General features: G+C 37.9%; 1 protein-coding gene and 1 pseudogene across 1 annotated transcript in view; both read left to right on the top strand.

The window, feature by feature from the left end:
* The window catches only part of LOC116879210, a 30,709-nt pseudogene extending 26,146 nt beyond the window's left edge, over positions 1–4,563 (top strand).
* Positions 1–27,986, top strand: part of ZSWIM5 (zinc finger SWIM-type containing 5) — a 206,898-nt gene that overhangs the window by 58,823 nt on the left and 120,089 nt on the right. The gene's annotated exons all lie outside the window — the stretch shown is intronic.

The raw sequence follows: 27,986 nt of genomic DNA, 5'->3' as shown, positions 1-27,986 counted from the left end.
AAGGGTCCTGGTCCCCCCCTCCCTTTTGGGAGGGAGGAATGAGAAAAGGGTAATAATAAGAAGGGATTTTGGGAAAGGAGAAAAGTAAGAGTTGTTAAGGTGATTTTTTCCGTCCCCATTTTTTTCTTTCCGTATTATATACATCTAACTGATTTCCTTTCTCTTTTTCTGCATGTATAAACCACTTGACTAACAATGGAACAGATTAGAGGCCTTTCTTAGAACTATTTTGAATGCACATAGAGTTCTGCAAAGCAGGGACCTTTCCTATGATGGTAATTGTACATTTAGTAGTGAAACTGGCAAGTTGCAATATATATATATATATATTTTTTTTTCCTCTTTGTAGTAACTGGAGTGGGTTTTATATAGGAAAATTATTTCTTCAATATGACATTTCATCTAAACTGTCCGGTATCTACATAAAAAGTTTAGCCATTTTTTTTTAATTTTTAAAAGATTTTATTTATTTGACAGACAGAAATCACAAGTAGGCAGAGAGGCAGGCAGAGAGAGAGGAAGGGAAGCAGGCTCCCTGCTGAGCAGAGAGCCTGATGCAGTGCTCGATCCCAGGACCCTGAGATCATGACCTGAGCCGAAGGCAGAGGCTTTAACCCACTGAGCCACCCAGGCGCCCCTAGCCATGTTTTGAATTAGGATTTCTCACAGAATTAGGGTTTTAGGTATATTTAACTCTTTCTGAAGTTGATAATGTTCATCTTTTTTAATTAAAGGTAATAAAACCTTTATTAATTAAAAAAAGACATCGTCTTATCCAAAACTTTTCATTTATGCCCAAGGACTCTATATTACAGCAGTGGAAACTCAGAACAAACAATTCAGCAAGGTTGATCGTTAATACCAGAAATTGGGTGGTGTAGGACCAAAGTTGATCATATTGTGGGTCAGGAGTGGGCAGGGAAATCAGGGAATTAATTTGGGCTATATCAGATATTCAAGGGAAAGTAAGTTGATTTATAATAGGGCTGGCCAGTAGAGCTAAATCCTTTTTTTTTTTTTAAGTCTGACTGACTGACTACATACTTTATCCATTTAGCAAATATTTTTAATTGAATTCTGACTGTTCCATATACTTCCCTAGCTACAAGGACTATGGAGATAAGTAAGACATAATAGCTGTCCTTAGGGAGCTTATAGTCAGTATGAGTATGTATATTTGAAGTTGTGTGTATATAATGCCCATGAAGTCTGGAAATAGATATTTTTATGTATATTTAAAATCAAAGAAGTCATTGGGGCGCCTGGTGGCTCATTGGGTTAAAGCTTCTGCCTTCGGCTCAGGTCATGATCTCAAGGTCCTGGGATCGATCCCCACATCAAGCTCTCTGCTCAGCAGGAAGCCTGCTTCCCTCTCTCTGCCTGCCTCTCTGCCTACTTGTCATTTCTCTCTCTGTGTCAAATAAATGAATAAAATCTAAAAAAAAAAAAATCCAAGAAGTCCTTGATGACAGGTATATTTGCCTGTGTTTCCAGACTTTTTGGTTATCATATGGTGTGTGTGTGTGTATGTATGTGTACAAAATTAATAGTGTAAGCGCTTATTAGAAAAGCTGTATGCCAATGGACTACCATGCAGCCATCAAGAGAAATGAAATACTGCCATTTTCAGTGACGTGGATGAAATTAGAGGGTATTATGCTGAGCGAAATAAATCCATCAGAGAAAGACATTTATCATGATCTCTCTGATAGGAGGAATTTGAGAGGCAGGGCGGGGGGTTGTGGGGAATAGGGAAGGAAAAAATGAAACAAGATGGAATTGGGAGGGAGACAAACCATAAGAGACTCCTAATCTCATGAAACAGACTGAGGGTTGCTGGGGGTTGAGGGGTAGAGATAGGGTGGCTAGGTTATGGACATTAGGGAGGGATTGTGCTATGGTGAGTGCTGTGAAATGTGTAAGCCTGATGATTCACAGACCTGTACCCCTGCACAAATAATACATTATATGTTAATTAAAATAAGAAAAGCTGTATGCAGAATAATTTGGACTGCATCATCAACTTAATTCTTTGTTGGATGTTCACATTATCAGATAAACATACTTTTATTTCTTGCCTCTTAAAAAAATCTTCTTTAAACTCTGTTAACTTCTGTCAGCTATTGTTCTATTTCTTTATTATCTGTAGCAAAGCTTTAAGAGCTTTCTCTACTTGTTAATTCCCAATTTCTCTCCTCCTATTTTCTCTTAAACCCATTTCAGCCAGTGTTGACTATACTATTCCCGATCTGTCCTCATCGAAGTCACCAATGAACTCCACATTGCTAATTGTCATTTCTTAGTCCTTGTCTAATTGCACTGTCAGTGGTACTGATAACTGCTATCAGTAGTAGTATTTGATCACTTCCTCATCCTTGATTTATTTTCTTCACAAGGTTTCCAGGATATGATGTTCTCTTACTTTTTTTCTTACCTCACTGGCACCTACTTCTTAGTCTCCTTTACTTACTTTACTTTACTCTTCTCTTTTTCCTCTTAACTTTTACTTACTTTACTTTACTCTTCTCTTTTTCCCCTTAACTTAAAAATTTTTTTAGAAAATATCACAGTAAAAAAGTTGGCTGTTTTTCTTTTGATGTACAGTTCTATGAATTTTAACATGTAAATAGATTTGTGTAACTGGTACCGTCATCAAGATACAGAACAATTCCATCACCTCCAAAGCATCCTTCATGTTATCCCTTGTATAATCACAACTTAGAAGTCACCTGGAACTACTCTTCTCCATCATTATAGTTTTGTCTTTTTGAGAATATCATGCAGTGTGTAACCTTTCTAGACTGGCTTCTTTTACTCAACATAATGCCTTTGGTATTTTCTCTGAAATGTTACCTGTATCTATTGTTTGTTTCTTCTTATTGCTGACTAGTATTGTTTGTGTGGATGTACCACAATTTGTTTATCCATTTGCCTGTTAAAGGACATTTAGGTTGTTTCCAGTTTGCGTTGTTTTTGGCAATTATAAGCAGAACTGTTATATACATTGATAACCAGGTTTTCATTTCCCTAGGGAGAAATCCCAGGAGGAGGATTGCTCAGTAATACATTAAGTATATGTTTAGCTTTGTAAAAACTGCGAAATACTTTTCCAGAGTGCCTGTACCATTTGGCATTCCCACCATCAACACATGAAAAGTCCCACTTGTTTTGTATCCTCACCAGCACTTAGTATTGTTAATATTTTTAAATTTTATCCATTCTCATTAGTATGTGGTAATATCTCATCATAGTTTTAATTTGTATTTCCCTAGGGGCTAAAAAGTCAGCATCTTTACATGTGGTTACTTGCTATTTGCATATTTTCTTAGAGAGGTATCCAAATCTTTTGCCTATTTTTGAATTGAGTTGTTTTCTCACTGTGGTTTTGAGAGTTCATTATGTATTCTGGATGTAGGTCCTTTGTTGGATATGTGTTTTGCAAATATTTTCTCCCTCTCTGTGTCTTGTTTTTGCATCTTTTTAGTGACATCTTTGGTGGAACAAAGATTTTTTTTAACATTAATGAAATCCAACTTATCAGTTTCTTTTTATGTATTGTGCTTTTGGTGACATATCTAAAAACTCTCTGTGTAACCCCAGGTCACAAAGATTTTTAATGTTTTATTCTAAAAATTTTATACTTTCACATTTTACATTTAGTCTATAATCCATTTTGAATTATTTTTTGTACAAAAAGTGAAGTTTAGGTCAATATTCTTTTTTTTTTCTTTCATATAGCTGTTCAGTATCTAACCCTGTATGTTGAAAATACTATTCTTTTTTTTTAAGATTTTATTTATTTATTTGACAGAGATCACAAGTAGGCTGAGAGGCAGGCAGAGAGAGAGAGGGAAGCAGGCTCCCTGCTGAGCAGAGAGCCCAATGTGGGGCTCGATCCCAGGACCCTGGGATCATGAGCTGAGCCGAAGGCAGAGGCTTTAACCCATTGAGCCACCCAGCTGCCCCAAGGTAATCTATTTTAATGATGCAAGGATATGTCATGGAACCTGTTCCTCTCAGGGTGTGCTGCTGGTAGTACCCCAGCTTTCTGTGCTCCACAGGGCCCCCTGCCCAACAGAGCCTGATAGAGCACGAAGACTGGGTTACAAGGCCAAGCAAGGTTATGTCATATGTCGGATTCATGTGCGACGTGATGACCACAAATGCCGAGTTCCTAAGGGTGCTACCTATGGCAATCCTGTCCATCATGGTGTTAACCAGCTGAAGTTTGCCCCAAGCCTTCAGTCTGTTGTAGAGGAGTGAGCTGGACACCACTGTGGGGCTCTGAGAGTCTTGAATTTTTACTGGGTTGGTGTAGATTGCATGTACAAATTCTTTGAGGTTATCCTTATTGCTCCATTCCATAAAGCTATCAGAAAAATCCTGACACCCAGTGGATCACCAGACCAGTCCACAAGCACAGGGAGATATGAGGGCTGACATCTGTAGGCTGCAAGAGCCATGGCCTTGGAAAGGGTCACAAGTTCCACCACACTACTGGTGGTTCTCACTGAGAGACATAAGAGAAGACACAATACTTTCCAGCTCCACCGTTACCACTAATATAAGTAATGTTTGTAAAATCCTTACCTAATAAACAATTTAGGATAGTTATGGCTGCTTAAAACTGTTCTTTAATTTGTCTCTTAAAATTTGTCTCTTAAAAGTTATCTGCAGGGGATGCCTGGGTGCCTCAGTGGGTTAAGCCTCTGCCTTCAGCTCAGGTCATGATCTCAGGGTCCTGGGATCAAGCTCCACATTGGGCTCTCTGCTCAGCAGGGAGCCTGCTTCCCTCTCTCTCTGTCTCTGCCTGCCTCTCTGACTACTTGTGATCTCTGTCAAATAAAATCTTTTAAAAAAAAAGACTGTAAGCGATGGTGTATCTTGTTTCTAATAAGATAAATGCTTTTGTCTTTGCTTTATCTTAGTAAGGAGTTTATATGTCAGTGTTTAAAATGCCATTTGGTATAGGAGATGTAAAATAAATTCTGTAAAAGTAGAATGCAGAAACTAGCCATGTAGATTTGTTGGTACGTATAATAAAAACTATAGCTTTTCAGGGGGTGATGTAATGCCCTGGTTTACTCCCAAATGGCTCTTTTTAGGAGTTTGGTAAGAACAAGCTTTTAAAATTGGATTTTCTTGCAAATTTGAAGACTATTCTAATCTTTTATCATGATGGTATGCAGAATAATGTTACCTTGGAACCACATTTTTAGGTTGAATCCAGTATTTTTCAGTATTTCTTAAGCTCAGTTAAATGATTTTCAGAAAACAGTAGACTGAAAGCCTCTTGAGACCTAAGTTTCCTTCCACTCAAAAAGATCCTAAGCCATATGTATTTTGTGTGTAGAGGTTGTTCAACTAAAGGAGTAAGTGTTTATTAAATTAAAAAAAAAGAGAGTCCTTTATGGTTTGCCTCCCTCCCTTTTTTAATTTTTTCTTAAAGATTTATTTATTTGGGAGAGACAGCACACATGTAAGCGTGGGGAGGGGCAGAGGGCGAGGGAGAAAGAGAATCTCAAGCAGACTCCCTGCCCATCACGGAACCCAACACAGGGTTCAATTTCAGAACCCTAAGATCATGACCTGAGCCAAAATCAAGAGTCAGATGCTTAACCAGCTGGGCCACCAGGGCACCCCAACCTCTTCTTTCTCTTTTTTTTCCCTTCCCATATGTTCGTCTGTTTTGTTTCTTATTTTATTTTAGTCTGTTTCAATTTTTTTAAGATTTTATTTATTTGAGAGAGTGAGAGCACGAGAGAGGGGTGGGTGAGAGGGAGAAGCAGACTCCTCATTGAGCAGGGAGCCCAATGCAGGGCTCAATCCCCCGACTCTGGGATCATGACCTGAGCCGAAGGCAAACACCTAACTGACTGAGCCACCTAGGTGCCCTTCAAGTTTTTATTTAAATTCTAGTTAGTTAAAATGCAGTGAATACTGATTTCAGGAGTAGGACTCAATGATTCATCACTTAAAACACCCAGTGCTTATCCCAACAAGTGCCCTCCATAATACCCATCACACATTTAGGCCATTTCCTTCCCTCCTCCCTTCCATTATCTCTCAGTTTGTTCTCTGTAGTTAAGAGTCCCTTATGGTTTGCCTCACTCTCTTTTCTTTTTTCCCCTTCCCCTATGTTCATCTGTTTTGTTTCTTAAATTCCACATGAGTGAAATCATATGGTATTTATCTTTCTGACTGACTTATTTCACTGAGCATAATACACTCTAGCTCCATCTGTGTAGCTGCAAATGAGGTTTCATTCTTTTTGATGTCTGAGTAATATTCAATTGTGTATATATACCACAGCTTCTTTATCCATTCATCAGTTGATGGACTTTTGGGGTCTTTCCATAATTTGGCTGTTGTTCATAATGGTGCTATAAGCATTAGGGTGCATATGTGTCTTCAAATCAGTACTTTTGTATCCTTTGGATAAATACCTAGTAGTGTAATTGCTGGGTCATAGGGTAGTTCTGGTTTTAACTTTTTGAGGAACCTCCATACCATTTTCTAGACTGGCTGCACCAATTTGGACTTCCACCAACAGTCCCCTTTCTCTGCATTCTCACCAATATCTGTTGTTTCCTGTGTGTGTGTATGTGTGTGTGTGTGTGTGTGTTTTTAAAGATTTTATTTATTTGAGAGAGAGTGAACAGTGGGAAGGAGTAGAGGGAGAAAAGCAGACTCTCTGCTGAGCCAGAAGCCTGATTCGGGGCTTAGTCCCCAGACCCCGAGATCATGACCTGAGCCGAAGACTTAACCTACTGAGCCACACAGGCACCCCTCCTGTGTTGTTGATTTTAGCCATCCTGACAGGTGTGAGGTGGTTTCTCATTGTAGGTTTGATTTGCATTTCCCTAATGATGTGTGATGTTAAGCATCTTTTCATGTGTCTGTTGGCCATCTGTATGTCTTCTTTGGAAAAATGTCTGTTCAGGTCCTCTGCCTATTTCTTAACTGGATTATTTATTATTTGGGTATTGGGTTTGATAAGTTCTTTATAGATTTTGAATTCTAACCCTTTATCAGATATGTCATTTGTAGATTTCTTCTCCCATTATGAAGGCTGCCTTTTAGTTTTTTTTTTTTATTGTTTCCTTTGTTGAGCAGAAACTTTTTAGTTTTATATAGTCCCATTTATTTAGTTTTCCTTTTGTTACCTTTACTTTTGGTGTCATATCTGAAAAACCTTTGCTGAAACTGGTATCTACCGACAACTAGGGGCTCACCTTCATGTTTTCTTGTAGGATTTTTATGATTTCAATTCATACATTCAAGTCTTCATTTCATTTGAGTTAGTATTTGTGCATGGGGTATGATGGTGGTCCAGTTTCCTTTTTTTCCATGTGGCTGTTCAGTTTTCCCAGCACAGGTTTTCACCTTCCTCTCTGATATGAATGCCTTTTATTACTTTTTCTTGCCTGTTTACTCTGGCTCTGACTTCCAGTGCTAGAACAATAGGAGTAGCAAGAGTTGGGTATACTTAGGTTGTTCCTGATCTTAGAGGAAAATCTTTTAGTTTTTCGCTTTTGAGGATGATGTTAGCCGTGGACTTACCATAGATAGCCTTTATTTTGTTGAGATACAGTCTCTCTAAATCCATTCTGCTGGGAGTTTTTTTTATCAGGGATGGTTGTTGAATTTTGTCAAATGCTTTTTCTGCATCCATTGCAATGAAGTTGGTTAAGTGACTGCCTTCAGCTTAGGCCATGATCCCAGAGTCCCAGAATTGAGTCCCACCCACATCAGGCTCCTTGCTCAGTGGGGAGTCTACTTCTCCCTCTGCCCCCCACCCCGCTCTTGTGCTTTCTTTCCTTTCTCTCTCATCTCAAATAAATAAATAAATAAACCATAAGTGACTCTTAATCTCACAAAACAAACTGAGGGTTGCTGGGGGGAGGGAGGTTGGGAGAGGGGGGTGGGGTTATGGACATTGGGGAGGGTGTATGCTATGGTGAGTGCTGTGAAGTGTGTAAACCTGGCGATTCACAGACTTGTACCCCTGGGGATAAAAATACATTATATGTTTATAAAAAAATAAAAAATAAATTTAAAAAAAAGTATATGTTTGGTAGAATTCACTTTCGAAGCCATCTGGACTTTTGTTTGTTGGGAGTTTTTTGGTTCAGCTTTGTTTCAGTTTTATTACCAGTAATTTGTTTAGATTTTCTATTTCTTCCTGATTTATTCTTGGAAGATACTATGTTCATAGGAAGTTTTCATTCTTCTATTTTGTCTAATTTGTTGGCATATTGTTTTTTATAGTAGGCTTTTTTTTTTTTAAGATTTTATTTATTTATTTGACAGAGAGAGAGATCAGAAGTAGGCAGAGAGGCAGGCAGAGAGAGAGGAGGAAGCAGGCTCGCTACTGAGCAGAGAGTCCGATGTGGGGCTCGATCCCAGGACCCTGGGATCAGGACCTGAGCCGAAGGCAGAGGCTTTAACCCACTGAGCCCCCCAGGTACCCCTTATAGTAGGCTCTTATAATCCTTTGTATTCTGTGGTGTTGGCTCTTTTTGGAAGAAAGCTGTGCTAGGAGTGGTGGTAAGAGAAGGCAGAGGTTGAGATGAGTAGTACAGATAAGTTTAGTATGGTGCGAGACATCTAAGTGGAAACAATTTAGTAGGCAGTTGAATCTAAGAATTTCAAATAAAAAAAAAGAATTTCAACTGTAAAAACTAAGTCCTAAACTATAAATTAAACCACAAATTTGGTATAGTCCGTATACAACCTTCAGTTTAATTTTGGATAGTAACCCTTTATCCAATATGTCATTTACAAATATCCTCTCCCATTCCATGAGCTGCCTTTTAGTTTTGTTGATTGTTTCCTTTGCTGTGCCCAGGCTTTTTATCTTGATGAACCCCAGTAGTTCATTTTTGCTTTCGTTTCCCTTGCCTCAGGAGATGTGTCTAGTAAGAAGTTACTGGGGCCAACATCAAAGAGGTTGCTGCCTATTTTCTCCTCCAGGATTTTGATGGTTTCCTATCTTACATTTAGGTCTTTCATCCATTTTCAATTTATTTTTGTGTATGGTCTAAGAAAGTGGTCCAGTTTCATTCTTCCTGCATGTCCAGTTTTCCCAACACCATTTGTCAAAGAGACTCTTTTTATATTTTTTCCTGCTTTGTGGAAGGTTAGTTAGCCATACATTTGTGGGTCCATTTCTGGTTCTCTATTCTGTTACATTGATCTGTGTGTCTGTTTTTGCTTGTAGCTTCAGTATAAAACACATAATGGAGAGCACAATTGAATAAGATACCCCAACATAGTTGTGTACTTCATCATAAGAAAACTTCCACTGTTGTGATTCGACCTTGGGTTTACTTGCGCAGAACAAGAATTCTAACTTTTCTTCTCACTGGTAGGGATGAAAAGCTAAGAGAAAACACTGCTCTTAGTTGTTGTTATACTACTGAGTCCCACTAGAAGCTGTGTCTGTTCCACCATCGTTGCTCAGGTTTTGCTTCCTTCCTAGCATCTTTCAGCTCCTGCTTTTTTTCCAATCTAAACCAGAAAGAAAGGAAATGATTCTGTTTACATATGCACAATTTTCCTAGGATTATCCTCTGCTGCTTTTTTCCAGTCTAGATGGAAATTCTTTCTTGAATTCTTCTCTGCCGCTTCCTGTTCTTTGAGCCTGGAACTGTTATAAAAGCTAATTGGCATCAGACACAAAAGATTATTCATTAACTTTTCTCTAAGACCCACAGCTCCTTCCAAGCCTGATTCTAATTTTTTAAAGGAACTATCTCTTTCTTTTCTTCTGAGCTGACATATTAGAATACATTTGAACAGACTGTGCACAATTTTCAAACAATTGCTTTATATGCCATATTTAGTTTGAAAGTTATTTTCCCATAGAAACAATAATATAAATGATGATTTTGTTTCCCCAGCTAACTCCAACGCCTTTTAAACTTGTGTCAAGTGGTATTTCATTTATAATTGACAATAGCTATACTCTTGTTTCTTGGACACACAGACACATTGCCCTTAAGTTATTCTAGTACAGCATAGAGACAAGAAACAAGGACTGTACCTACAGTGTCCCAATAATTTAACTTTCTACATTACTAGCATAAAATCACAGACTCTAGGGAGTTAGGAGGGACATTAGAGGTAGCATCATCCAAGCTACTTATCTTATGAGGGAGAAGACTGAGAGCCAGGGAACTTAAATGACTTTTCCTTAGTGGCATTTTCTTACCTCACATCACTGAAATTTGTATATATTGATTCACCTGTTTAAAATTCCAGATAAACTCCTTAATATCTATCAAGATTCAGTTCTTCTGTAAAACTTGTTGTATTCACCTTTGACTCTTTGGTATGTAGTTGGGCACGCCAGGTACAGGTTGTGTGACCTTGTGCAAGTCACTGAACATCTCAGTACTTCAATTTTTTTCCATCCATAAAATAATAATAATAATAATGCCTAATTCATAGGTGTGTGGTGAAAATGAAATGAGTTAATGTAAGTAAAGAGCTTATGACAGTGTCTATTACACAGTAAACTATATAATTATGAGATATTATCATAATGTATTATGATTTTTTACTTGAATACTTGTTTTCCCTACGTGTCTGAGCTTATTAGCTCACTAAGGCCAAAAATATTATATACCACTCATCTTTGGGACAATTATGTAAGTTTTTAATGAAAATTTTTATTTTGAGGTGTGCCTGGGTGGCTCAGTTCAGCATCTGCCTTCAGCACAGGTTGTGATCTCAGGGTCCTGGGATCGAGCCCCACTTTGGGGTCCTTGCTCAGTGGGGAACCTGCTTTTCCCTCTCTCTCTGCTCCTTCCCCCACTCCTGCTCTCTCTCTCTCTCTCTCAAATAAATAAAATCTTTTTAAAAAAGAAAATTTTTACTTTGAAATCATTGTAAATTTACATGCAGTTGGAAGAAATAATACAGAGATCCCCTGTATGAGATACCTCATTTCCCCCAGTAATAACACCTTGCAAAACTAGAGTACAGTATCACAACCAGGATATTGATATTCATACAGGCAAGATTCAAACCAGTTCCATTACCACAGGGATTCTACATATTGACCTTTTACAGCCACACTGATTTCTTACTCATGTTCTTCCTCCATCCAACATGTTTAATTCCTGGCAACCACGAATCTAGTCTATAGATTATTATATATATATATATATCTTTATATAATATCTTTATAAATATAAAGAATATTATATAAATGGAATAACATAATATGTAACTTTTGCTGATTGTCTCTTTTCACTCAGCATAATTCTCTGGAGATTTATTTCAAGTTGTATCATTTTTTTAAAAGATTTTATTTATTTATTTGAGAGTGAGAGAGAACATGAGAGGGAAGAAGGTCAGAGAGAGAAGCAGACTTCCCATGGAGCTGGGAGCCTGATGTGGGACTTGATTCCAGGACTCTGTGATCATGACCTGAGCCAAAGGCAGTCACTTAACAAACTGAGCCACCCAGGTGCCCTGTTCATATCATTTTAAAAAATTATTGTTGAGTAGCATTTGTGGTATGAGTGTACATACTAAATTTAAGTGTTCACCCATTGAAAGACATCTGAATTGTTTCCAGTTTTTAGCAATTATGAGTACAGCTTTGAACATTCATGTACAGGTTTTTGTGTAAATATATGTTTTCATTTCCCTGGGATAAATGCCTAGGAGAGCAGTTGCTGGATCATATGGTAGTTCCATGTTTAGTTTTTGAAGAAATTGCCAAACTGTTTTCTATAGTGCTGTACCATTTTACAACATGTAAAATTTTACATTTTACAACTACTTACAAGTGATCCAGTTTCTCCCCATCCTCACCAGTATTTGGTGTTATTGCTAATTAAAAAAAAAAAATGTATCTGCTCTGATAGGTGGATAGTGAGATCTCATTATGGTTTTAATTTGCATATACAGTGTTAAACATCTTTTCATGTGCTTATTTCCTGTTTTTGTATCCTTTCTGATAAAATATCTTTCCATGTTCTTTGCCCATTTGCTGATATATTTTTTTAAACTGGTGAGGGTTTTTTTTGTTTTGTTTTGTTTTTTCTTTTCTTTTTTTTTAAATTAATTAATTTTTTAAGTAAACATATAATGTATTTTTATCCCCAGGGGTACAGGTCTGTGAATTGCCAGGTTTACACATTTCACAGCACTCATCATAGCACATACCCTCCCCAATGTCCATATCCCCACCACCCTCTCTAAAGTGGTTTTAAGAATTCTTTATATATTCTAAATACTAGTGCTCATTGGCAGTGCCGTTTGCATATATTTTCTCCTAGTCTAGATTGTCTTTTCATTTTATTAACAAGTTCTTTCATAGAGCAAGAGTTTTTAATTTTCATTAAGAACTCTTTGCCTAATTCTCAATCCTGAAGATTTTAATATATTTTTTCTAAAAGTTGTATAGTTTTACATTTTGCATTTAAGTCCATGACCCATTTTAAGTTAATATTTATCTAAGACATGAGGTTTAACTCAAAGTGTATCATTATTACTATCTTTTGCCTATGGATGTCCACTTGTATCATTTGTTAAAAAGATGTGCTTTCTGATGAGGAGGGGAAGATGATGGTGAGTAGGACTCTAGGTTTGCCTTGTCCCATGACTACAACTACATAACTATCAGATCATCCTAAATACTGCAAAAATCTATCTGAATAGTGGAAGAAGAAACTCTACAACTAAAAGTAGAAAAGAGGCCACATTGAGGAAGGTAGGAGGTGCAGAGAGGTGGCTTTGGAGAGAAGCAGATCCTGGGTGCTATGTTGAGGAGGAAGCCACAATCATGGAGAAGGGTGAAAGATTGGCATGCAGGGGAGCACACAGGGAAAATGAATCCCCATAATAACTGGCTTGGAAAGTGAAAGGTTCCAAATTTCATGAGTTCTTGCAACCAGCAGGACTTAAAGTTTTATAGGTCAGTGTGCTTGGCTTCAGGAAATCTCAGAGGACACTGGGGCTACTCTTGGAGAAAAGGTGTAGCAAATAGCTTGCAGACATACAACATGGAAATAGCAATATGAAGAACCACTGGGGCCCACAGTGGGGAGGTTAGTGGTGGTTCATCTTAGAATTTGTCCCAGAGAAGCAATGTTCACAGAGAGAAACCTCTGGGAACAAAAGGAAGTGGCCATTTCCTTCTGCCACCCTTTAGCATAAACACAGAACCACCTGTGGAAACCAGTGCAGCACCAGCACTCCCTACTAAACTTATTTACACCAAGTCCTACCTCACTACTCTCTGGAAGAACTGCCCTTCCCAGTCACTCTTGCTTCAGTCCCAGTGCAGTGTGCCCCCTCCCCCAGAAGACTGGCTCAAATCCCTGCCAACATGGCGTCTCCCAACCCTGGAGTTTGTAAGGCCTCCATTCTAGTGGTATTAGGGACAGGTCTCAACAAGCAGACCAGAGCACACCTAGTTAAAATGTGCCAAATCCAGGCCAGGAACCAAACACAGCCCACAACAGGCAAAGAGAGCCTCTGCAGATAACTGGACTGAAGGATAAAGCGACCAGGACACCATAGCAGAGCACATGTAACACACTCTGGAGACACTCCCAGAAGCACCAGGCCCAGGGGACCTCTGTTTGGTCACTACACTGCAGGGTACTACAGGACCTCTCCTTCATAAGGCTGTTACCCTTGAGAACAGAAGATGTAGCTGACTTTTCTAACACAGAGAAACAAGCACAGCAACTTAGACAAAATGAAAAGACAGAGAAATTTATCTCAAATGAAGGAATAGGACAAGGCTCTGGACAGGGATCTAAGTAAAACAGATATAAGTAACATACCTGATGGACAGTTTAAAGCAATGATCATAATAATACTCATTGGACTAGAGAACAGAGTGGAGGACATCAATGACACCCTTAACAGAGAGATAAGGAATAACAGCAGAGACAAAGGACTCAATAACCACAATGAGCAGAATGCTTGATAGAATGAACAGCAGGCTGGAAGAAATAGAGGAATGAATTAGTGACCTAGAAGACAGAGTAGGGAAAGTAATCAAGCTGAACAAAGGAGAAAAAGAAAAAGAATTATGCAAAACAAGAATATACTTAGGGAACTCAGTGAATCCATCAAACATAAACACATTCATATTTTAGGAGTCCCAGAAGTAGAAGAGTGAGAAAAGGAGGTAGCAAATTTATCTGAAGAAATGATAGCTGAAAACTTGACTAACATGGGGAGGAAACAGATATCCAGATACAGGAAGCACAGAGAACTCCCATCAAAACCAACAAAAGAACATCCACATCAAGACATATTGTAATTAAATTGGCAGAATATAGTGATAAAAAATTTAAAGAGCAGCAAGATAAAAGAAGACAGTTACATACAAAGGAAACCCCATAAAGCTATTAGCAGTTTTTTAGCAGAAACTTCACAAGCCAGAAAGGAGGCATGATATACTCAAAGTATTGAATGGGAAAAACCTCCAGCCAAGAATACCCTATCCAGCAAGGCTATCGTTCAGAATAGAAGGAGAGATAAAGAGTTTCCCAGACAAAACTAAAGGAGTTCATGACCTCTAAAGCAGCCCTGCAAGAAATACTAAAGGGAAGCCTTTGACTGGAAAGGAAACACCACAAATGACAGTATTAAGGCAGGAAACACAAAAGAAATAAAAATGAGTATTTCTGTAAAAAAGAATCAGTCAAGGAACTCACAAAAGAAAAGGAAAATATATACCTAAACGTGGGGAGGAGAGAGCAGTAAAGAATGGGTTCAAACTTAAATGACTCAATTTAGTATAGACTGCTATATGCAGAAGAGGTTATATACAAACTGTATGGTAACCATTTATCAAAAACCACTAAGAAATATGGAAAGAATAAAGAGAAAGAAATTCAAATATGTCACTGAAGAAAACCCAACAAACCATGAAAGAGAGATAAGAAAGGATTGGAGAAAATCTTCAGACCAACCACAAAGAAAATAACAAAATAGCAATAAATACCTATCTATCAATACCTATTAATATCTATCAGTACCTATCTTTATTATTTTAAGTAGGCTCCAAGCCTAGCATGGAGCCTAATAGAGGGCCCAAACTCAAACCCCAAGATCAAGATCTGAGCTGAGATCAAGAGTCAGATGCTTAACCTACTGAGCTACCCAGGCACCCCAATCAGTAATTACTCCGAGTGTAAATGGACTAAACGCTCCAATCAAAAGATACAGGGTGACAGAATGGATAAAAAAAAGGAAAAAAAAACCAAACCAAGACCCATCTATATACTGCCTATAAGAGGCTCATTTTAGACCTAAAAACAGCTGCAGATTGAGAGTGAGGAGTAGAGAAACATCTATCATGCAAATGGATGTCAAAAGAAAGCCAGAGTGGCAATACTTCTATCGGACAAAATAGACTTTAAAGCAGAGACTATAACAAGAGTCAAGAAGGACGCTATCATAATAAAGGGGACAATCCAACAGGAATATATAACAGTTGTAAATAGTTAAGGGCCCCACATGGGAGCACGCAAATACCCAAAACAGTTATGAACAAACATAAAGGAGCTAATCGATAATAATACCATACCAGTGGCAGACTTTAACACCCTATTTACACCAATGGACAGATCATTTAAACAGAAAATCAACATGGAAACAATGACTTTGAATGACACCGTGAACCAGATGGGTTTAACAGACTACGCAGAACATTCCAGCCCCAAACAACAGAATACACATTCTTTTCAAGTACACCTGGAACTTCCTCCACAATAGATCACCTATTAGGCCACAAAACTAGCTTTAGCAAATTCAAAAGGATCAAAGTCATACCATGCATCTTTTCTCACCACAGCGTTATGAAACTACAAGTCAACCACAAGCAAAAATTTGGAAAGACCACAAGTAACCTGCTGCTGAACAAAGAATAGGTCAACCAGGAAGTAAAAGAAGAAATTAAAACGTACATGGAAATGAATGAAAATGAAAACACAACAGTTCAAAACCTTTGGGACGCAGCAAAAGCGGTTCTCAGAGGGAAGTTTATAGCAATACAGGCCTACCTCAAGAAGCAAGAAAAACCTCAAATAAAGAACCTAGCCTTGCATCAAAAGGAGCTAAAAAGAGAGTAACAAATGAAACTTAAAAGGTTTCATTTGAAGAAAGGAAATAGTAAAGATTAGAGCAGAAATAAGTAATATAGAAACTAAAAAGCAATAGAAGAGATCAGTGAAACCAGGAGCTTTAGAAGAAATCAATAAAATTGACAAACCTCTAGCCAGACTTAATCAAGATAAAAAGAGAAAGGACCCAAATAAATAAGAGCAGAAATGAGAGAGGAGAAATAACAACAAACACCATGGAAATAAAATTATAAGAGAGTATTATGAAAAAATACATGCCAACAAATAGGACAACCTAGAAGAAATGACAAATTCCAGAAACATATAATCTAATGAAAGTGAAACAGGAAGAAATAGAAATTTTGAACAGGCTGATAACAAGCAAAGAAATTGCATCAGTAATCCAGAAACTCCCAACAAACAAAAGTCCAGGACCAAATGGTTCCACAGGCAAAACCTATCAAATATTTAAAGGGCACCTGGGTGGCTTAGTCAGTTAAGCCTCTGCCTTCAGCTCAGGTCATGATCCCAGGGTTCTAGGATCAAACCCCACATCGGGCTTCCTCCTCAGTGGGAAGTCTGCTTCTCCCTCTGCCCCTCCTCCTCACTGATGAGTGCTCTCTCTTTTTCTCTCTCTCTCTCTAAATAAGTAAATAAAATCTTTTCAAAGAACAACAACAACAACAAAAAAAAATTTAAAGAAGACCTAATGCCTTTTCTTCTCAAACTATTCCAAAAAATAGAAAAGGAAGGAAAACTTCCAAGTTCATTCTGTGAGGCCAGTATTATCCTGGTATCAAAACCTATTAAAGACACCATGAGACAGCGGGGTGCCTAGGTGGATCAGTGGGTTAAACCTCTGCCTTCAGCTCAGGTCATGATCTCAGGGTCCTGGGATCGAGCCCCACATTGGGCTCTCTGCTCAACAGGGAGCCTGCTTCCCCCCTCTTTCTGTCTGCCTCTCTGCCTATTTGTGATCTCTCTCTCTCTCGCTCTCTCTCTCTGTCAAATAAATAAATAAATACAATCTTTAAAGAAAAAAGATACAAAAGAACTACAGGGCAATATCCTTGATGAAAATAGATGCAAAAATCCTCAACAAAATACTAGCAGACAAAATCCAACAATGCATTAAAAACATCATTCCCCACAATCCAGTGGGATTTCCTCCAGGGTTGCAAAGGTGGTTCAGTATTCACAAATCAATCAACGTGATACATCACATCAACAAGAGAAAGGATAGAAACCATGTCATCCTTTCAGTAGATGGAGAAAAAGCATATGACAGAGTACAATATCCATTCATGATGATGCCCTCAACAGAGTAAGTTTAGAGGGAACATACCTCAGCATAATAGATAGCTCACTATGTGGAAAACCCATAGGTAACATCACCCTCAATGGGGAAAATTATGAGCCTTTCCCCTAAGGTCAGGAACAAGACACGGATGTTCACTCTCACCATTTCTATTCAACATCATACTGGAAGTCCTGGCTATAGCAATCAGACAATAAAAAGAGAGAAGAGGCATCCAAATCAGTAAAAGGGAGGTGAAATATTCACTATTTGCAGATGACATGATACTCTTCTATATTGAAAATCTGAAAGACTCGCCTCCCACCACAGCCAAACTTCTGGAACTGATAAACAGATTCAGTAGAGTTGCAGGATACCAAATCAGTGTACAGAAATCTATTGCATTTGTGTACACCAATAAGGAAGCAGAGAAAGAGAAATTAAGAAAACAGTCCTGGGGCACCTGGGTGGCTCAGTGGGTTAAAGCCTCTTCCTTCGGTTCAGTTCCTGATCTCAGGGTCCTGGGATCGAGCCCCGCATCGGGCTCTATGCTCAGCAGGGAGCCTATTCCCCCCCCTCTCTCTGCCTGCCTCTCTGCCTACTTGTGATCTCTCTCTCTGTCAAATAAATAAAATCTTAAAAAAAAAAAAAGAAGAAGAAGAAGAAGAAAACAGTCCCATTTACAATGGCACCAAAAATAATAAGATACCAAGGAACAAACCTAACCAAAGAGGTGAAAGACCTACACTCTGAAAACTGTAGAGCACTTAAGAAAGAAAGTGAAGATGACACAAAGAAATGGAAGGGCATTCCATGTTCATGGATTAGAAGAACAATTTTTTAAAAAATGTCTATACTTCCCAAAGCAATCATACATTTAATGCAATCCCTATCAAAATACCACCAGCATTTTTCACAGAACTAGAACAAACAATCCTAAAATTTGTATGGAACCACGAAAGATCCTGAATAGCCAAAGTAATCTTGAAAAAGAAAAGCAAAACTGGAGGCATCACAATTTCAGACTTCAAGTTATATTATAAAGCTGTAGTAATCGAAACGGCATGGTACGGATACAAAAATAGACACATAGACCGACAGAATAGAGAATCCAGAAATAAAGGGAGACTAATACACCCAATGAATCTTTGATAACGCAGAAATAATATACAATGGGAAAAAGGCATTCTTTTCCACAATTGATGTTGGGATAACTGGATAGCAACATGCAAAAGAATGAAACTAGAGCACTTTCTTACACCATTAACAAAAATAAATTCAAATTGGATTAAAGACCTAAATGTGATACGTGAATCCACAAAAATCTTAGAAAAAAGCACTGACACTAATTTCTCTGACATAGACCATAGTAACACTTTTCTAGATTTATTTCCTGAGGAAAGGGAAACAAAAGCAAAAATAAACTATTGGGGCTACAACAAAATAAAAAGCTTCTGTACAGCAAAGGAAACAACCAATAAAACTAAAAGACTACCTATGGAATGGGAAGAGGTATTTGCAAAAGACATATCTGATATAGGGTTAGTATCCAAAATATATAAAGAACTTACAAAACTCAACATCTAAGAAAGAAATAATCCAATAAAAAATGGACAGAAGAGGGGCACCTGGGTGGTTCAGTCAGTTGTATCCCACTCCTGATCTCAGCTCAGGTCTTGATCTCAAGATCATGAGTTCAAGCTTAGCATTAGAATCCATGCTGGGCATGGAGCCTACTTATAAAAAAATTGGTAGAAGACATGAACAGATATTTCTCCAAAAAAGATAAAAAGGTGGCCAACAGACACGTGAAAAATTGCTCCACATCACTCATAAGGGAAATACAAATGAAATCTGTATAACCTCACAACTGTCAGAATGACTAAAATAAAAAACACAAGAACCAAGTGTTGATGAGGATATGGATAAAAAGAATGCTTGTGCACTGTTGGTGGAAATGCAAACTGGTGCAGCCACAGTGGAAAAGAGTATGGGGGTTCCCCAAAATGTTAAAAATGGAACTACCCTACAATCTAGTAATCAAACTACTGGGTATTTACTCAAAGAATATAAAAATACAAATTCAAAGGGATACATGTATCCCTATGTTTATAGTAACATTATTTCTAATAGCAAAGATACAGAAGTGACTCAAGTATCCAATCAATGATTAACGGATAAAGAAGAAGTGGTGTATGTGTGTGTGTGTGTGTGTGTGTGTGTACGTACACACACACACAGGAATATTATTCTGCCATTAAGAAATGTATATTTGACTGGGTGGTTCAGTCAGTTAATCGTCTGCCTTCAGCTCGGGTCATGATCCCAGGGTTCTGGGATCGAGTCCCACATTGGGCTCCCTGCTCAGTGGGGAGCCTGCTTCTCCCTCTCCTTTCTGCTTGTTCTCTCTCTCAAGTAAATAAATAAAATGTTGAAAAAAATTTTAAAAAGGATATTTGCCATTTGCAGTGATGTGAATGGAGCTAGAGAGTATTATGCTAAGCAAAATAAGTCAGAGAAAGATAAATACCGCATGATTTCATTCATGTGGAATTTAAGATATGAAATTGAACATGGCGGGGGGAAGAGAGGCAAACCATAAAATAGACTCTTAACTATAGGTTGCTGCAGTAGAGGTGCATGTCAGGGGATGGGTTAAATGGGTGACGGGTATTATGGAGGGCACCCATTGTGATGAGCACTGGGTGCTGTATGTAGGTGATGATTCACTAAAATCCACATCTGAGGGCCACCTGTATGGCTCAGTCAGTTAAGTGTCTGCCTTCGGCTCAGGTCATAATCCCAGGGTCCTGGGATGGAGTTCTGCATCAGGCTGCTCAGTAGGGATCCTGCCTGCCACTCCTCCTGCTTGTGCCCTCTCTCTCTCTGACAAATAAATAAGATCTTAAAAAAAAAAATCTACACCTGAAACTAATATTTTGAAAAATCATGTTTAAGAAAAAGGAAAGATGAGGCACCTGTGTGGTTCAGTTGTTAAGCCTCTGTCTTCGACTCAGGTCATGATCCCAGGATCCTGGGATCATGCTGCACATTGGGCACCCTACTCAGTGGGAGGCCTGTTTCTCCCTCTCCCACTCCTCCTTCTTGTGTTCCATCTCTCCCTGTCTCTTTCTCTGTCAAATAAATAAATAAAATCTTAAAAAAAAAAAAAGATAAGAGTGATCAACCAAAAAACAGACTTTTAAAAAAATTAATTAATTAATTTGACAGACAGAGATCACAAGTAGGCAGAGAAGCAGGCGGGGTGGGGAGGGAAGCATGTCTCCTGCTGAGCAAAGATCCCGATGTGCGGCTCGATCCCAGGACCCTGAGATCATGACCTGAGCCGAAGACAGAGGCTTAACCCACTGAGCCACCTAGGCACCCCCAGACTCTTAATTATAGAGAACAAACTGATGGTTACCAGAGGGGAGGGTGGTGGGCAGATGGGTGAAATATGTGGTGAGGATTAACGAGTGCACTTACTGAAATAAGCAATGGGTGATTAAAATAAAAACTTAAGGTATTATTTCCTCCATTAACTTGCTTTTGCATTTTTGTAAAAAAAAAAATTAGTATTTACCATATACAAAAATAAACTCAAAATGGGTTAAATACCTAAATGTAAAATGGATTAAATACTTAAGCATAAAAATCCTAGAAGAGAGCACAAGGAGTAATTTCCCTAATATTAGCCATAGCAACATTTTTCTAGATATGTCTCCTAAAGCAAGGAAAGCAAAAGCAAAAGTAAACTACTGGGACTACAAAATAAAAAGCTTTTGCACAGCAAAGGAAACCATCAGCAAAGCAAAAAGACTACCTACTGAATGGCAGAAGATATTTGCAGGTGATATTTCCAATAATAGATTAATATCCAAAATATGCAAAGTACTTGTACAACTCAACACTGAAAAAACAAACAATCTGAAAAGTGGGTACAGGACCTGAATAGACATTTTTTCAAAGACAGACAGATGGCCAAAAGGCATATGAAAAGATGCTGAACACCACTAATCATCAGGGCAATACAAATCAAAACCACAATGAGCTATTACCTTACACTTGTCAGAATGGCTAAAATTAAAAAGACAAGAAACATCAAGTGTTGGCAAGGATGTAGAGGGAAAGGAACCCTCATGCACTGTTGGTTGCAATGTAAATTGGTACAGCCACTGTGGAAAACAATATAGAGGTACCTCAAAAAAATTAAACATAGAAATACCAAATGATCCAGTAATTCAACTCTGGGTATTTACCCAAAGAAAATGAAAACTCTATCTCAAAAAGATATATGAATTTACAATAGCTAATACATGGAATGAGCCTAAGTGTCCATCAATAGACAAATGGATAAAAAATGTGGTACATACATATAATGTAATATATGCAGTCATAAAAAGGATGAAATTGTGCTATTTGGGACAACATGGATGGACCTAGAATGCTACGTGAAATAAGTCAGACCAGGAAAGACAAATATCATATGATTTTACTCAAATGGAATCTAAAAAAAAAAATGAACAAACAGAAGAATCTGACCTATAAATATAGAGAAAAAATGGATGGCTGCCAGACGGGAGGTAGGTGGGTGGGTCGGCAAAATGGGTGAAGGGGAGAGGGAGATACAATTCTCCAGTTGTGGAATGAGTAAGTCAAAGGAATAAAAAGCAGACCATAAGGAATACAATCAGTGATATTGTAATAACAATGTTTTGGGACATATGATAGTTATGCTTGTGGTGAACATAGAATAATGTTTAAACCTGTCAAATTACTGAGTTCCGTACCTGAAATTAATGTAACATTGTGCATCAGCTATAGTCAAATAAGAAAAGAGTCAGGGGGCACCTGGGTGGCTCAGTGGGTTAAAGCCTGGGTCCTGGGATTGAGTCCCACATTGGGCTCTCTGTTCAGCAGGGAGCCTGCTTCCTCCTCTCTCTCTGCCTGCTGCTCTGCCTGTTTGTGATCTCTGTCTGTCAAATAAATAAATAAAATCTTTTTAAAAAAAGAAAAGAGTCAGAATTATAACAAAATTGAGGAAAACAAGGTTAATATAAAAATGCCAGTTGTGGCGCACTTGGATGGCTCAGTCGTTAAACATCTGCCTTAGGCTTAGGTCATGATCCCAGGGTCCTGGGATCGAGCCCTACATCGGGCTCCCTGCTTGGCAGGAAGCCTGCTTCTTCCCTCCCATTCACCCTGCTTGTGTTCCCTCTCTTGCTGTGTCTCTGTCAAATAAATAAATAAAATCTTTAAAAAAAAAGTTGCTTTCCTATAATCTTGAAATGAACAATTGGATTTGACACGAAAACACAACACTGTATTAAATGCAATAAAAGGTGGAAGGAAGGGGAAGGGCAAGAAGGAAGGAAGGAAGGAAGGAAAGACAGGCAGGCCTACAGACTTAGGCATAAGAATTACAAAATATATACAAGATCTATATGAGGAAAATTATAAAATTCTGATGAAGGAAATCAAAGAAGAACTAAATAAATGGAGAGATATTTCATGTTCATGGATAGGAATACTCAATATTGTTAAGATGTTATTCTTCCCATCTTGATCTAGATTCAGTATAATCAGAATCAAAACCCAGCAATTACTTTGTGGATATTGACAAACTGTTTTTAACATTTATATGGAAAGGCTGTAGATCAGAAATCTTCTTGAGGAAAAACAATGTCAGAGGACTGACACTACCTAACTTTAAGATGTACTCTACAGCTATTTTGCCAATATTGGTATTGGCAAAAAAACAGACTAATGGAACAGAATAGAAAGCTTAAAAATAAACTTAAACACATATACTCTTCTGACCTGTGACAAAGGAGCAAAGGCAATTCAATGAAGAAAGAACAGTCTTTTCAACAAATGGTGCTGGAAAACTGGATATTCTGATGTAGGAAATGGATATAGACTTCAATGTTACACCCTCCGCAAAAATTAACTCAAAATGGATAATGGTAAAATGCAGAACCATAAAACTTCTAGAAGCTACAGAGTAGAAAATCTAGGTGAACTTGGGTGCGGCAATTACTTTTTAGATAGAACACCAAACTCCTAATCTATGAACCAAAAAAAAAAAAGATATGGTGGACCTCCTTTGTTTAAATTAATCATTCTGTGAAAGACAGTTTCAAGAGAATGAAAAGACAAACCACATACTTGAAGAAAATATTTACAAAAGGTATATGTGATAAAGGACTATCACCCCCAAAATACAAAGAAGTCTTAAAAGTCAAAATTAAGAAAACAGTAACCCAATTAAAAAATGGGCAGAAGAAAAAAAATGGGAAAAGACTTACTTTACTCCAAAACTAATCATGTACTATATGTTGGCTAATTGAATTTAAATTTTAGGACAAAAGACACCGTGTTAAAGAAGATATACAGATGGCAAATAATCATATGAAAGCATGTTCAACATCCTTTGCCATTAGGGAATTGCAAATTTTTTTTTTTTTAAAGATTTTATTTATTTATTTGTTAGAGCGAGAGCGAGCACAGGCAGACAGAGTGGCAGGCAGAGTCAGAGGGAGAAGCAGGCTCCCCACTGAGCAAGGAGCCCGATGCGGGACTCGATCCCAGGACGCTGGGATCATGACCTGAGCCGAAGGCAGCTGCTTAACCAACTGAGCCACCCAGGCATCCCGGGAATTGCAAATTTTAATAACAATTAGATTCCACTACACACCTGTTAGAATGGCTAAAATCCAGAACTCTGACAACACCAAATGCTGACAAGTTTGTGAAGCAACAAGAACTCTCATTCATGCTTACTGGGAATGCACTTCCACCCACTTTGGAAGATAGTCTGGAAAGTATTTTTTTGTTTTGTTTTTTGTTTTTGTCTACAATGCAAAACACAATTTTACTATACAATCCAGCAATTGTGCTTCTAGGTGTTTAATGAGTTGAAAACTTACTTCCACATAAAAACTAGCATGGGAATGTTTATAGTAGGCTTTTTTTCCCCCATAGTTGCCAAATTTTGGAAGCAAACAAAATGTACTTCAGAAGGCGAGTGGTTAAATAAACTGTGGTACATCCATACAACAGAATACTATTTACTATAAAAATGAAATGAAGTTTTGAAGGTTGGAAAGACCTGGAGGAACCTTACAATGGTCATCATTAAGTAAAAAGCCAGTCTGGAAAAGCTTAAACTGTATGGTTCCAAGTATATGACATTTTGGAAAAGACAACTCTGATAGAGACAGTAAAAGATAGTGGTTGCTAGGGGTTTGGGAATGGTGGTGCTGGGAAGGGGGAATTACTAGAGAACAGGGGATATTTATGATAGTGAAATGACTCTTTATGATGCTATGATGGTAGATACATGACATTATGTGTTTGTCAAATTTAGAGTGAATCCTAAACTATGAACTTTAAAACAAATATCATCTGGGCATATTTGCATAGGTCTATGTTTGGGTTCTCTGTTCTTTTCCAATGATTTTTGTGTCTATCCCTCCAATAACACACAGTCCTGATTACTACAGCTATATAATTCTTAACAGTGGGCAGACTGTTTCCTCCCAATTTATCCTTTTTAAAAAAAACATTTATTTGACAGAGGGAGTGTACACCTGTGCACATTGTTGAGGGGAGCAGAGGGCAAGAGAAACTGAAGCAGATTCCTCACTGAGCATGGAGCCAGACATGGGGCTCGATCTCACAATCCTGAGATCACGACCTGAGCCAAAACCAAGAGTTGGACGCTTAACTGACTGTGCTGCCCAGGCACCCCTCCCAATTTATCCTTCTTTAAAAAAAAAAAAAAATGTTTTAGCCCTCTAGTTCCTTTTCTTTACATATAAAGTTTAGAATAATCTTGTCAGTAACCATAAAACATCTTGCTGGGATTTTAATTTTAGTTCCAGTATAGTTAGCATACAGTGTTAAATTAGTTTCAAGTGTTTCAACAATTCTATATGTGACTTGGTGCACATCATGGTATATGTACTCTTAACCTTCACCTATTTCACCCAACCCTTCCCCACCTAGCCGCCCCCACCCCAATAGTCTGGTAACCATTAGTTTGTTCTCTCTAGTTGAGAGTCTGGTTTTTTTGTTTGTTTGGGTTTTTTTTGTTTTGTTTCTTTGATCTCTCTCTCTCTTTAGAAAATCTTGCTGGGATTTTGATAGGAGTTGCATTAATTGCATTTGGGGAGAATTGACATCTTTACTCTGCTGTATTTTCCAATCCATGAATAATGGGATCTCCATTTATTTAGATCTTCTGTGTTTTCTTTCATCAGTGTTTTGTAGTGTTCAGCATACTAGTCCTGCATATGTTTTATTAGATTTACACCTACGTGGGTTTTTGTGTGTGTGTGTGATTACAAGTAGTATTGTGTTTTAAGTTTTGGCTTCTAATTGTTCACTGCTAGTATATAGAAATACAGTTGATTTTTTAATGCTCATCAGGTGTCGTATGTGAACTTACTTAGTACCATTACTTTATAGAATAAGAGTTGTGAAAGCTGACATCTTACATTGTTTCCTGTCTTAGGGGAAAGCATTCAGTCTGCCCCGTTTAAGTGTAATGCTAGCTGTAGATTTTCAGTTGATTATTACATTGAAGAGGTTCTCCTTTATTCCTACCTTTTTTCCAAGAGTTTTTATCATGAATGTATGTTGAATTTTGCCAAATGCATTTTCTATATCAATTGAGGATTGTCATTGTTTTTTAGCCTGTTATATGGTGGATTATACTGATTGATTTTTCAAATACTGAATTGTTTTCAAATACTGAATCAGTTTGCATTGCTGAAATGAGCTCTACTTGTTCATGGTGTATAACTCTTATCATATATTGCCAAAATCTGCGTGCTCATGTTTTGTTAAGCATTTTTGTGTCATATTTATAAGGGATAATGGTCTTTAGTTTCCTTTTTTGTTACTGTCTAATGGTAATATTAGCTTAATAAAATTTTTTGAAAATTATTTCCTTCACATTTTCTGTAAGAGATTATATAGAATTTATGTTAATTCAATTCTCCAGAAAAACCGTCTGGGCATAAGTATTGCTCCTTTGGAGCTTTAAAATTATGAACTCATTTTCATTAACAGGTTATGGATATTTCAGTTATCTATTTCATATTGGATGAGTTGGGTTAGTTCATGCTTTTTGAGGAATTGGTTTATGTCATCCATCTTGTCAATATTATGTGTAGAGTTTTTCTTTCCTTTTTTTTTTTTTAAGATTTTAAAATTTTATTTATTTGCCAGAGAGAGAGAGAGACAGCGAGAGAGGGAACACAAGCAGGGGGAGTGGGAGTGGGAGAGGGAGAACCAGGTTTCCCACTGAGGAGAGAACGCAATGTGGGGCTCAATCCCAGGACCCTGGGATCATGACCTGAGCTGAAGGTAGACGCTTAACGACTGAGCCACACAAGTGCCCCATGTGTAGAGTTTTTCATAGTATTCCTTTATTATCCTTTTGTTGTTTGCAGGTTTTGTGTAATATCCCGTTTCCATTTTCATATTGATATTGTGTCTTCTCTGTTTTTTTTGTTGTCAGTCTTGCTGGAGAGTTGTCAATTTTATTGATCTTTTCATGAATCACATTTTTATTTTATTGATTTTTCTTTTTTTTTTTTCTGTTTTCGGTTTCATTGATTCCTGTTTTTATTTCTTTCCTTCTGCTTGTTTTGGTTTTTTTTTTTTTCTGTTTTTTTTTTAATAACTTTTTTTTTTTTAAAAATATATATATATATATATATTTTTTTTTCCCCCAGGGGTACAGGTCTGTGAATCTCCACGTTTACAAACTTCACAGCACTCACCATAGCACATACCCTACCCAATGTCCATAACCCCCCCCCAACCCCCCTCTGCCCAGCAACCCTCAGTTTGTTTTGTGATATTAAGAGTCACTTATGGTTTGTCTCCCTCCCAATCCCAACTTGTTTCATTTACTCTTCTCCTACCACATTAACCCCCCATGTTGCATCTCCTCTCCCTCATATCAGGGAGATCATATGATAGTTGTCTTTCTCCGATTGACTTATTTCGCTAAGCATGATACCCTCTAGTTCCATCCATGTTGTCTCAAATGGCAAGATTTCATTTCTTTTGATGGCTGCATAGTATTCCATTGTATATATATACCACATCTTCTTTATCCATTCGTCTGTTGATGGACATCGAGGCTCTTTCCATAGTTTGGCTATTGTAGACATTGCTGCTATAAACATTCGGGTGCACGTGCCCCTTCGGATCACTACGTTTGTATCTTTAGGGTAAATACCCAGCAGTGCAATTGCTGGGTCATAGGGTAGTTCTATTTTCAACATTTTGAGGAACCTCCATGCTGTTTTCCAGAGTGGTTGCACCAGCTTGCATTCCCACCAACAATGTAGGAGGGTTCCCCTCTCTCCGCATCCTCGCCAGCATCTGTCATTTCCGGACTTGTTAATTTTAGCCATTCTGACTGGTGTGAGGTGGTATCTCATTGTGGTTTTGATTTGTATTTCCCTGATGCCGAGTGATATGGAGCACTTTTTCATGTGTCTGTTGGCCATCTGGATGTCTTCTTTGCAGAAATGTCTGTTCATGTCTTCTGCCCATTTCTTGAT

Source organism: Lontra canadensis, unplaced genomic scaffold (assembly GCF_010015895.1).
Source record: "Lontra canadensis isolate GAN:19392208 unplaced genomic scaffold, GSC_riverotter_1.0 scaffold60, whole genome shotgun sequence".
NCBI lineage: Eukaryota > Metazoa > Chordata > Mammalia > Carnivora > Mustelidae > Lontra > Lontra canadensis.
The sequence above is the reverse complement of the archived record's forward strand: the minus strand, read 5'-3'. Positions and strand labels throughout refer to the sequence as shown.